At 37.7% G+C, this 12,500-nt stretch overlaps 1 protein-coding gene across 1 annotated transcript in view; it reads right to left on the reverse strand.

The window, feature by feature from the left end:
* The window catches only part of LOC106878908 (dihydrolipoyllysine-residue succinyltransferase component of 2-oxoglutarate dehydrogenase complex, mitochondrial), a 191,374-nt gene that overhangs the window by 163,360 nt on the left and 15,514 nt on the right, over window positions 1-12,500 (reverse strand). The window contains exon 2 of the mRNA XM_089359605.1: window positions 4,190-4,263. The gene's annotated coding sequence lies outside the window, so the exon portion shown is untranslated. The remainder of the gene's footprint in view (window positions 1-4,189; window positions 4,264-12,500) is intronic.

Genomic DNA, 12,500 nt, shown 5'->3' on the forward strand with positions numbered 1-12,500 from the left:
CTCTCTCATCACTATAGCTATCATCTCCAGATGTTTTGGCTTTCTACCTTCTGTTGATGTTGTTGTTGCTGTTCAGAGACACCTTTAACTGTTCAACCTGCCCCCCTCCTCCCTACCATCTTGCCCATCAGTAGAAACTCCCCCAGCACCATCACCACCACCACACTCAACATCTCCAATACTTTTGTTGTTGCCACCACCACCACCTCCACAGTTATATTATCCAATAAAGGAGTCTTTTACATGGTTGCTTGACTGCTAGAAACAACAACCCCATTTCCCTGAAATCACATTCTACTGTTTTAAGGATGAAAAGCTAAGTTGACCTCGATGAAATTTGAACTCAGAACATAAAAACGGACAAAATACTGTTAAGTATTTCACCAGCGTACTAATGATCCTTTATTGTTATAATGATAACAACAACAACAATAATAATGGTGTTGGTTTCAAATTCTGGCACAAGGTCAGTAATTTTGATGTAGGCACTAAGTCAATTAAATTGACCCCCAGTGTTCAACTGGTACTAGGATGAAAGGCAAAGTCGGCCTTGGTGACATTTGAACTCAGAATGCCGCTAAGCATTTTGCTCCACATGCAAACAATTCTGCCAGCTCGCAGCCTTAATAGTAAAATACATCCAGTTTCCATATGGACATGAGTGGGACAGGTTGTTAGAGTACAAGTTAGAGTACAACTGATTCTTAAGAGTGGCTGTGTGGTAAGTAGCTTGCTTACCAACCACATGGTTCCGGGTTCATTCCCACTGCGTGGCACCTTGGGTAAGTGTCTTCTACTATAGCCTCGGGCCGACCAAAGCCTTGTGAGTGGATTTGGTAGATGGAAACTGAAAGAAGCCTGTCGTATATATGTATATATATATGTGTGTGTGTGTGTGTATATGTATGTATGTGTGTGTTTATGTGTCTGTGTTTGTCCCCCCAACATCGCTTGACAACCGATGGTGGTGTGTTTACGTTCCTGTAACTTAGCGGTTCGGCAAAAGAGACCGATAGAATAAGTACTAGGCTTCCAAAGAATAAGTCCTGGGGTCAATTTCCTTGACTAAAGGTAGTGCTCCAGCATGGCCGCAGTCAAATGACTGAAACAAGTAAAAGAGTACCACTCTCCAAGATGAGTTGGAGGAGTTGGTCTTGTTTATTTCGTATTGTGTTTTGGTTTCTACAGTCAGGAAATGCCCTTCCTACTATCAATCACTTTACAAGAGTGGGTGCATGTTATTGTGACACTAGAACTACGTACGTACATGCGTGCATGTGTGTGTGTGTAATGCGATAAGAGACAAGTGGCAACATCTTGGTAGTTAGTCTTAAACAGTTGTCAGTTGAGCACAGCATTCTTGCTAGACTTCAGCCTTCAACACCAGACTTATGACAGATGTCTATGGAGACTGGTGGGGGTAGGGATGGAGAAAGGAAGGACATAGTAGGTTGAGAGGGATGGAGGTGAGTGACAGAGTGGTAGAGTAAATGAGTGTATATTGTAAGACTGAGAGAGCAGACTGGCTGTACACTGAGTGAAAGAGAGAACATGCTAGAGAGGGGATGAGAGATGGGATGCTAGAGAGGTGTTGGGCAAGAGCAGGGCTGGCCAACCTGAGGCCTGAAGGTCACATGTGGCCTGCTTGATGCTTTCTTGAAATGGGTTTATTTAAATAAACATTTAAAAATTTTTTTATCAAAAATTAAAGATTGTACTGAAAAGTAAAAAAGAAAGATACTACTGTTTTTGCAACGATAATATTTCATGTTGAATTAACGACCATTCATTCATTATTGTAATAATAGCATGAGAAAGCAAAATGTTTTCAATTCTGTCAGTACACAAGTGGCCCTCAAACTTTCAGTGATTAAAGTGGGCTCAGAGAGAGAGAGGGAGAGGGAGAGAGAGAGAGAGAGAGAAAGAGAGAGACAAAGTCTCTTTTACCTGTTTCAGTCATTTTGACTGTGGCCATGCTGGAGCACCGCCTTTAGTCGAGCAAATTGACCCCAGGACTTATTCTTTGTGAGTCTAGTACTTATTCTATCAGTCTCTTTTGCCGAGCCGCTAAGTTACGGGGACGTAAACACACCACCATCGGTTGTCAAGCGATGTTGGGGGGACAAACACAGACACACAAACATACACACACATACATATATATATATATATATATACATATATACAACAGGCTTCTTTCAGTTTCCGTCTACCAAATCCACTCACAAGGCTTTGGTCGGCCCGAGGCCATAGTAGAAGGCACTTGCCCAAGGTGCCACGCAGTGGGACTGAACCCAGAACTGTATGGTTGGTAAGCAAGCTACTTACCACACAGCCACTTAAATAAACATTTAAAAAATGTTATAAAAAATTAAAAATTGTAATGTAAAGAAAGATACTACTGTTTTTGCAACGATAATATTTTATGTTGAATTAACGACCATTCATTCATTATTGTAATAATAGCATGAGAAAGCAAAATGTTTTCAATTCTGTCAGTACACAAGTGGCCCTCAAACTTTCAGTGATTAAAGTGGCCTAGGTGAGAGAGAGATAGAGAGAAAGAGAGATAGAGAGAGAGAGAGCAAAAAATGAGTTGTGAGAGTAGGAGGGAGATAGATAAGACAGACAGACAGACAAAGTAATTGCTTTTGTTTATAATTCAGTTAATTTTGAAAATAAAGAAGAATTTAGTAAAATAATCGTCATTGTTCAAGCTGATGTTTGGAACATAAATTAACAGGAAGTTTGTATCACAAGACCAAGGACCATGTCAGGTGGTTTGGTATAAAAAAGGGTTAAATACACTCAATCTCACATTTATTCTTTTCCCTTCTTCTCTCATATATAATGCATCACTCCTTTATTCAGTTCTTGTTGCTTAAATCACTCTGGATCCATACATCTATTCTTTTTCTCACCATCCAGTCACCTACTTTTGTCTCAATCTCTCTCTCTCTTTCTCACTCTTTCTCTTTCTCTCACACACACACACACCTATAGGGTGTGAGGGAGGGAAGAAAATCATGACTCAACCAAATCACACATACATATAGTGTGTGTGTGTGTGTGTGTTACAAAAAAAAAACTTGGTTATAATCCAGTTTTAACATTTAATAAAGGATTTCTTTCATATTTATTTCAATCATACTATTTGGAACAATAAATAATCACAGTCGACAGACCATGGTCATTTATTGTTCCACAGACCGCATCATATTATCTGGATGAAATGTCTGTAGTGGTGGCCATTGTTGTTTTTGTTCTTTTCTTTTTTCTTTTTTTAATAATAATATTAGATGAGAAACGTGAGAGCGAATCCATCACCAACGCCACCATGATTGTCTGTCTTCCTTTCCATGATTCTCATTTGTTATCAATGTTAATGGCACCTTAGAAAACACATTGGTCTCAACAGAACATAAGAAACTAATAACGAAAAATTGGAAAGTCCTTGACAAAGAAGTTGAAACTGCAACACACAGTTCTATTTGCAATAACTCTGGTTTACAAAAGGAAGCTACCCCCCCTCACCTCCCAAATATACAATAATGATTATTATCATTGTTATTCAAAGTGGTGAGCTGGCAGAATCATTAGCACACTGGGCCAAATGCTTCGCGGTATTTCATCTGCCGTTACGTTCTGAGTTCATATTCTGCCGAGGTCGACTTTGCCTTTCATCCTTCCGGGGTCGATGAATTAAGTACCAGTTATGCACTGGGGTTGATGTAATCGACTTAATCCCTTTGTCTGTCCTTGTTTGTCCCCTCTGTGTTTAGCCCCTTGTGGGCAGTAAAGAAATAAGTATCTTACCAACAAACTGTCTGGGGGTCGTGCGCTTTCAAAGATGTATGAAATTGTAAAAAAAATTAGTCAAGGGTTGCCAATAGGAAGGACATCCAGTTGTAAAACATCACATGAACAATTCGTATTCATCTAACTCATACTGGTATGGCAAAATAGATGTAAAACAAGAACAAATGAATGAATGCAATGGAAAATAGTTTACATAAAATCCGAACCCAATGATTTTACAATAAAATCAACAGAGCTGCAAGTAAATCAAGATCAGATACAAGAAAAAGGACAGAATGCAAGTCAGTGTCCGTTCTTCAACCCAATCTCACGGAAGCATCTAGAATACAAAGTAAAGCTGGGAAACAATATCACTTCAACTGTTACTTACATAGTAAAGCACTTGAGTGGAACGGTCTTGTGTGCCTGCACTTGTAACAAAGGTCATTAGAGTATTTCTTGTATCTGGAGGAAGAAGACAGAGAAAGTGAGTGCATTCAGTGAGAGATAAAGAAAACGATGATGACAAAAAACAAAAACAAAAAAAAAGCAATATTATTAATTAACTCTTAAGATTTAATGTTGATTGTATTAGAAATTATGATCAACCACATCACCCCCACTATGTTCCATTCGCTGCCTTCATCTCTAACCATCTGCCACTCTCTTCGCACATTAATGAACTTATTCACTCACCCATACCCATCCTTGGTCAATATTTTCTCATATATTCACCATTTTGTATCTTGAGTTTCTGTCACGAAACCCTCACCGCCATCTGTGTTTTCTTTCCAGTTACTCCCACCCACCCTTATATAATGCAGTCATGTATCTCCTCTGTATCAAGACTCCTGTGCCTGTCCCCCTCTTATAATTTAGTCGCTCATCACTTGATATAAAGCTATGTCCCTCTCTACTAGAGTAAAAGGTAAAGACCTGGTTCAGTCATGTATGGCCATAGGATTGCACCTAGAAAGTTAGCCTCCGAGGTACAAGTCTGGGCAAGGTTACTTATGGAAGACCAGCAGTTACCCCCCATGCATACCAGCTTCTCCTCTCCATGCCACTAATGTTATCCAAGAGATAGCAATTCTATAGCTGAATGAACTGGAGCAACGTGAAATAAAGTGTCTTGTTCAAGAACACAACACGCAGCCCGGTCCCGGAATCGAACTCACGTTTAGTGGCATCTTGTTTGTCTTTATGTTCTGAGTTCAAATTCCACCGAGGTTGACTTTGCCGTTTTGGAGTTGGTAAAATAAGTACTGAGTACGGGGGGGGGGGGGTCTCAATGTAATCAATTTATCCCCTCCCTTGAAATTGCTGGCCTGGTGCCAAAATTTGAAATGAATATTATTATTATTATCATTATTATTGATCCTGGAAAAATGAAAGGCAAAATCATCAGACAAGGTTTGAAACAAAGCCATAGATTATGTTTAATACAAAGATCAATTTAATCATCTGCCTGACCATGCTGAGCCTATCAATGATAAAGAGACGAGAGATAAAACAGGAATTTAAATTAGACTCAGCTTCATCTTGTCTTCTCTGACCAACACTCTTGGTCACCTCATAAACAATAATTTCTACGAGAGTCTGATCTTGCAACTATGTCACTGACCAACAACAATCATAGTTTCTGCACAACAATAAATATTACTATACAATCCAGTGATGTGACTGTCTATCTCTGACCAACTAACCAATACTCTCAGTAACCTCACAACAACAATTATCACTATACAGCCTGATCTTGTGACTCTGTCCTAGACCAACTGACCAACACTCTCAGTCTCCTCACAACAACATCTACTACTATACAGTTCAACCAGTCCTAACCAGTTCCTCAGTATATCTCACACGAGCAACAAGATATAAGATAGAGAAGGATTATTTGTTTGTAAGCAAGTGACCCTGCTTAGGAAGGTGTACTAATTGTTTATGCATTAAATAACAAACAGTATTTTATACATGAATTAATTTCTGAAGCGCACAACAAAAAATGACATCAAACATTTGGAGCACCAATACCCTTTTCTACTTTAGGCACAAGGCCTGAAATTTTGGGGGAGGGGGCCAGTTGATTAGATCGCTCCCAGCACGCAACTGGTACTTAATTTATCGACCCCGAAAGGATAAAAGGCAAAGTTGACCTTGGCGGAATTTGAACTCAGAATGTAAAGACAAATGAAATTTGGGGTACCAATATTACACAGAAATGGGCAAAAAGCTTGCTGACAGGACCTGGATCTTATCCAGCCCCAAATTATAGAATGACCACATTAATGATGACATAGAAAAGCACTTGCTGCACTTTTTCTTTTTAAATTACATACTTAAATCCATTTTTTATATATATATATTTTTATCACCAGAAAATAATTGAGAATTTATAAATGTATCATTTATAGATATGGTGGAGGCGCAATGGCCAAGTGGTTAGGGCAGCGGACTCGCGGTCATAGGATCGCGGTTTCGATTCCCAGACCGGGCGTTGTGAGTGTTTATTGAGCGAAAACACCTAAAGCACCACGAGGCTCCAGCAGGGGATGGTGGCGAACCCTGCTGTACTCTTTCACCACAACTTTCTCTCACTCTTACTTCCTGTTTCTGTTGTGCCTGTAATTCAAAGGGTCAGCCTTGTCACACTGTGTCACGCTGAATATCCCCGAGAACTATGTAAAGGGTACATGTGTCTGTGGAGTGCTCGGCCACTTGCACGTTAATTTCACGAGCAGGCTGTTCCGTTGATCGGATCAACTGGAACCCTCGACGTCGTAAGCGACGGAGTGCCAACAACATTTATAGATATGATCTGTCTCCTCAGTTTACACTGACTGGAGCATCACTCATCATATTCTATATCATTACATACACACATACACAGAGTAAGCTATGGTGTCACAGACACTTTATTGTGCCTGTGACACCATAGTAATAGAAAAGATGTCCCATGTGTGAGAACTAAAGAGTAACTGCCTTCTTAGACAAGTAGCCTGCAGTGTGGCATGTGGACGCCCATGTCCAGCTTGCATGTTGCATTATGTGCATGTGTGTAATTCATTTACATTCATTTTTCTATCCTAGCATGGGTTAGGTAAGTACATATCATTGTGCCATAGTTTTACAGCTGGATGCCTTTACTGTCATTAACCCTTTCCTCTTTATCAAAATAAAGGATTTTTATTTTTACTCCATATATCTTCACAAAGCATAGATCTAACACACAATTTGTTGACAAGGAATTGTGAACAAAATTTGCTGTTTGTATCAACACTATTTTCTTTGCAAGAACAGAATAAAAATACACACACACACACACACACAAGCCCATTACAGCAATGTACCCCACCTTAATTCTAATGTTTACAATATGATATGACCATATCAATAAAATTATAAATAAGTCTGTCAGTATAAAATTATAATAAACATTATAATTCATAATGTGAAACAGAAAAAAGTAACAGGACCACTTAGAGAACATAAAGTTAGATAAATATATTACTGGAGTTGTGTCAAGGTTCCTACACGTTGCTCTTTTCTCTCTTATATCAGTATTTTATAATGTTACCATTAGAGCCTTCACTAATCAGAGTTGATCTGATATCTTTAACCTTTAGCACACTGAGGGTGAATCATGTTGCTGGATGAGTTTTCTCCCCTGTAGCTACAGGCACACTGTGTTGCATTGGGAGGGGAGAAAGCTCATATGGCAACATGATTTGCCTTCAAAATGCTAAAGATTAACATAGGCACAGGCATGGTTGTGTGGTAAAAAGCTTGCTTCACAACCACATGGTTCCCAGGTTCAGCCCCACTGTGTGGCACCTTGGGCAAGTGCACACACACATGCACACACACACACAATGGGTTTCTTTCGGTTTCCATCTACCAAATCCACTCACATGGCTTTGATAGAAGACACTTGCCCAAGGTACCACACATTGGGACTGAACCTGAAACTATGTGGTTGGGAAACAAACCTCTTACCACACAACCATACCTGCATAATGGAATTGAAAAAAAAAAAACCCCCAAAAAACCCCACCCTTGGCATTAGCAAAACTTGAATTGGGGAGATGAAATGAAATGAAACTGTACTGCAGTGACTCGTTATCGGCGTCTTACCTCTTGATCAACTGATGCTTGTATCATTGAAATCAATCAAAACATTAACGAAAGTAAATTGACTTCCTGATCCATTATTTCATCAAAAGAGCGAAAAAACAAAAAAGACAGGGAGAAGAGAGAGAGAGGGGGGGAGGGGACAATTTTTTTTATTTTTAAATATAAACAAAATCAAAAACTAAACAACCAACGAACACAATTTTGGAAGAGGAAAAAGATGAACAGGAGTGAAGAGGAGTCTCTGTATTTGTAAATTGTATTATTCTGATGTATTGGATCATCTCCTTCTTAAACAAAGGAGTAAAACAAACATTTACTCTGTGTGTGTGTGTATATATATATATATATATATATATATATATATATATATATATATATATGTATATATATATCATATATACATGCACACACATTTCTGATGTGTGTTTACAATTACTTGAAAAAAAAAAAGGAAAAGAGAGGGGATGGGGGGGGGACAAAGAAAAGAAAAGAAAGAAAAAAGCCTGGTTCTTTTTAAAACAGAGGAAACAAGTTCAATTCAAAGATTTGGCTTCAATTATTTTTCAATTTTTTTTTTCCACGTTTTATCGTGTTAAATTGTGGGAGGTGCTTACAAAATTGCATTTGGGAGGTGGGGGGGGGAGAAATAAAAAATAAAACGGAAATAATCTTTTTTTTTTTTTGCACTAAAATAAACACGACAACAATAAACACTAAAAACATTATCAACGTCATCATCATCATCACCAACAGCAACAACAACAAGATCAAGATAAGCGTCGCCTTTTTCTTTTTTCTTTTCTTTTTTTTTTTTGCGAGTTATCGTTATGACTATCAATTTAGTCTTTAGAGCCTTCGAGGTTTTTTACCAATTCCACAGTTCCACAGACCATGCATGAGTACTCCTCCCCTCATTCCCACATGACAGGATGGATGGAATGAAGTAATAGATTTGGTTTTCTTTTTTTCTTTTACTTTTTGTTTCTTTGCTGTTGTATTTACTTTGTCATCAGTGAAAATTTGTCATGTGAATTTCATATTTTTATGTATATACATATATTGCATGCATATAAGTGTGTGTATATATGTGTAAGTGTGTGTTTATAGATGCCGTGAAATACATATATTTCAAACAACACGATGCTAACATATTTTGTTTTGTTTTCTTTTATCCCCCCCCCTGTTTTATGACTCCCTCCTCTTCCTCTTATACAATTCAACTTTAAACTGTTATTTTTTTTTATTACATAAACAAATACATAAATAAAAAGAAAAATGAATAAACAAAAAAAAAATGAAAAAATAAAAAACAAAACAGAAAAGAAAAAAAAAATGGAGAAAGAAAAAAATTTCGTTTTAAAAAAAAAAAATAGGAAAGGGGGAAAAAAAAAAAATTTCAAAATGAAAGGAAAGGATTTGATCTCATCAAAAAGATTTCCACCAAATGAAACTCATCAGCGCCACCACACACCTACCAAGCCACACATCCCCATCTCCACCATCATGTCTCAGAAACTGCAGCATCTCAATCCTTCACTCCATGCCGCACAAAACACACCTCGCTACTGTAACTCTTCATTGCTGCTTCACACCCTACCCTTCACACACACACACACACACACACACACACACGCACGCACATATAAAGGCTCTCATCTTGCATTAATGTGGTCTGGTCTGGTCTGGGCTGGTCTGGGCTGGTCTGGGCTTAAGCTGATTCTGGTTTCGGTATCTCCTCTTCCTTGAAATAACTTCCGACACCAATCGATATTTTAAAACCAATTTGTAGATATTTGTTTCAATAATCTTAGGATGATTTTCTTCATTTTCTCAGTTTTTTTTTTTAATATTTTTTACTTTACTTTTATTTACTATATTTATTAAAAAGAAAATCTATTTATCATCATCACCATTATTATTATTATCATTAATAAAAATAATAATAATAATTATTATTACAATTATTACCATCATTATCATTATTATTATTATTATTATTATTATTATTATTACCATTATCTTCAATTCCTTGCATCCACAAAGCAATGTGTTTTAATTATTTATTTTGCATAATTCGTTTTTCTTTTTTATTCATTTTTATTTATTTTCCAATTCTGCAAAAAGAAAACATCTTTATTATGTAAATTGATGTTATTTTTTTTTGTGTCTTTTTTTTTCTTGCAGTTAGATTTTGCTTTTCCTTTCTGGAAGTTTAAAAAAAAAAAAAAGAAAAAGAAAAGAGTAAAAAAAAAAAAAAAAAGGAATATTGGCCCCGTATCCATAGCTAGCGGATGGGGCTGGATCAGACAAACCCATTATTCACTCACCCTACCTCCAATCACCTACCACCGTGGCTTTTAGAGATGGCCATAGCAATAGTAATGGTGTATTTGTGAGCGTGTGGGATGTGTGTGTGTGTGTGTGTGTGTGTGAGGGTGCATAGCAGGAGAGAAAGAAAGTAAGCAATAACTTAGAGTAAGATGGTAATAATCATAATAATAGTAGTAGTAGTAGTAGTAGTAATAATAATAATAATAATAATAATAGTAGTAGTAGTAGTAATAATAATAATAGTAATAATTGCTATTATTGCTGCAAGGACTACGGATGTGAGGGCATTACGTTGACAATATTGATGATCAGTTTGATGATGACAATAATGATAATAATAATAATAATAATAATAATAATAAACCTAAAATGCCCTAAACTTCCTGTTGTCTTTATTGCACAGGAAGACAAAAAGTACACAAATTTTGTATATGTATTTCTGTGTGTGATTGGGTATACATATGTGTGTATCCACACACATTCACATAAATGGACACATGCACTAACAAATGTATATATATATATATATATATATACTCAGAAACAAGCAACAAATACTTTAAAAAAAGGCATAGCTAATATAATAAAATAATTTTATATTTATATGCATGTACATTTAATTTTTGAAAATCGAACTAAAAGCTTTTCTGAGAAATGTTTGATTAGTGGATTCGTTAACTTGGCCTAATGCTTTCAGCAGAGGAAAAGATGAAAGATGGTAGTGATGGTGGTGTTGGTGGTGGGGTAGTTTGTGAAAGCAGTGGTGTAGAAGAGAGTGGTGGTGGTGGTGGTGGTAGTGGCTACAGGCAAAATTATTGGTTCCCCTCTCCCAGTTATTCTTAAAAAAAAAATCTTTTTAAATAAACAGTGCCTGACTATCATATGGTAGCTGAGAAAGTGAAAAAAAGGGTTGAGAAGGGGCAGGGGTCAATATGTGCCTTACCTATACAGGGTTCAAGTCTTCATACATGGACCCCCCCACACACACAAACAGATTGTCCATTATGATACATGATATACAGATTTTCTATGGTTAAGTACTGTTGTGTCTTGGGAGGGTCATTATGCCAATAATAATAAACACATACACTGGTTCAATATCACTTCTTTATTGTTAGTCAACTGGCTAAATATCTAACCAATTAACGAATCAATTGTTTATTTAACCAATCAATCGGGTGTTTGTTTGTCGAAGTACTTTCGTTGCTATCCGCAACCTTATCAATGACAAACCTCCTCCCTTCAGGGTTTGACTTGAATCTCAAAAATTAAGTATGATTAACCCTTTAGCATTCAGATTTTTCTGACAAATGCTACACTTATTCATTCACATTGTTTTAAATTAATCATGTATTATCTTGTAGCTTAGAGATTTCAATGATGTGTATTCACATGTTTGTGAGCAGAAATTTCAACAGACCATTTCCACATGACTGAGCATGCAAATATATATATACATATATATATATATATATATAACATTCAAGCAAGGTCGTTGCCAGTGCTGCTGGACTGGCTCTTGTGCAGGTGGCAGATAAAATAGACCATTTTGAACGTGGCCGTTGCCAGTACCGCCTGACTGGCCTTCGTGCCGGTGGCACGTAAAAGCACGCACTACACTCTCGGAGTGGTTGGCGTTAGGAAGGGCATCCAGCTGTAGAAACTCTGCCAAATCAGATTGGAGCCTGGTGTAGCCATCTGGTTCGCCAGTCCTCAGTCAAATCGGCCAACCCATGCTAGCATGAAAAGCGGACGTTAAACGACGATGATGATGATGATGATGATATGTGATGTGGATGGATACCAACAGCTTCATGAAAAAGTGCCAAAAGTAGATAGAAGACATGGGATGAAGTACTGAAGGATGACCTCAGGACACTGAACCTTTCAGACAAGATTAGAAAGGACCGAGATACCTGGCACCTTGCTGTACTCAAGAAGACCTGTACTCCACAACATAAGTGTCAAGGCTACTCCCCTTCATAAAGAGCATTGGCCTGCAAGAGTCCTGCGCTGGTGCCATGTAAAAAGTACTTGTGCCGCTGTCACATAAACGCACCCAGCACACACTGTAAAGTGGTTGGCATTAGGAAGGGCATCCAGCCATAGAAACCAAGCCAAAGCAGACTGGAACCTGGTGCAGCCCTCCAGCTGGCCAGCTCCGGTCAAACCATCCAACCCATGCCAGCATGGAAAAACGGACATTAAATGACGATAGGAGTGGCTGTGTGGTATGT

Source organism: Octopus bimaculoides, chromosome 11, assembly GCF_046866305.1.
Source record: "Octopus bimaculoides isolate indiv1 chromosome 11, ASM4686630v1, whole genome shotgun sequence".
NCBI lineage: Eukaryota > Metazoa > Mollusca > Cephalopoda > Octopoda > Octopodidae > Octopus > Octopus bimaculoides.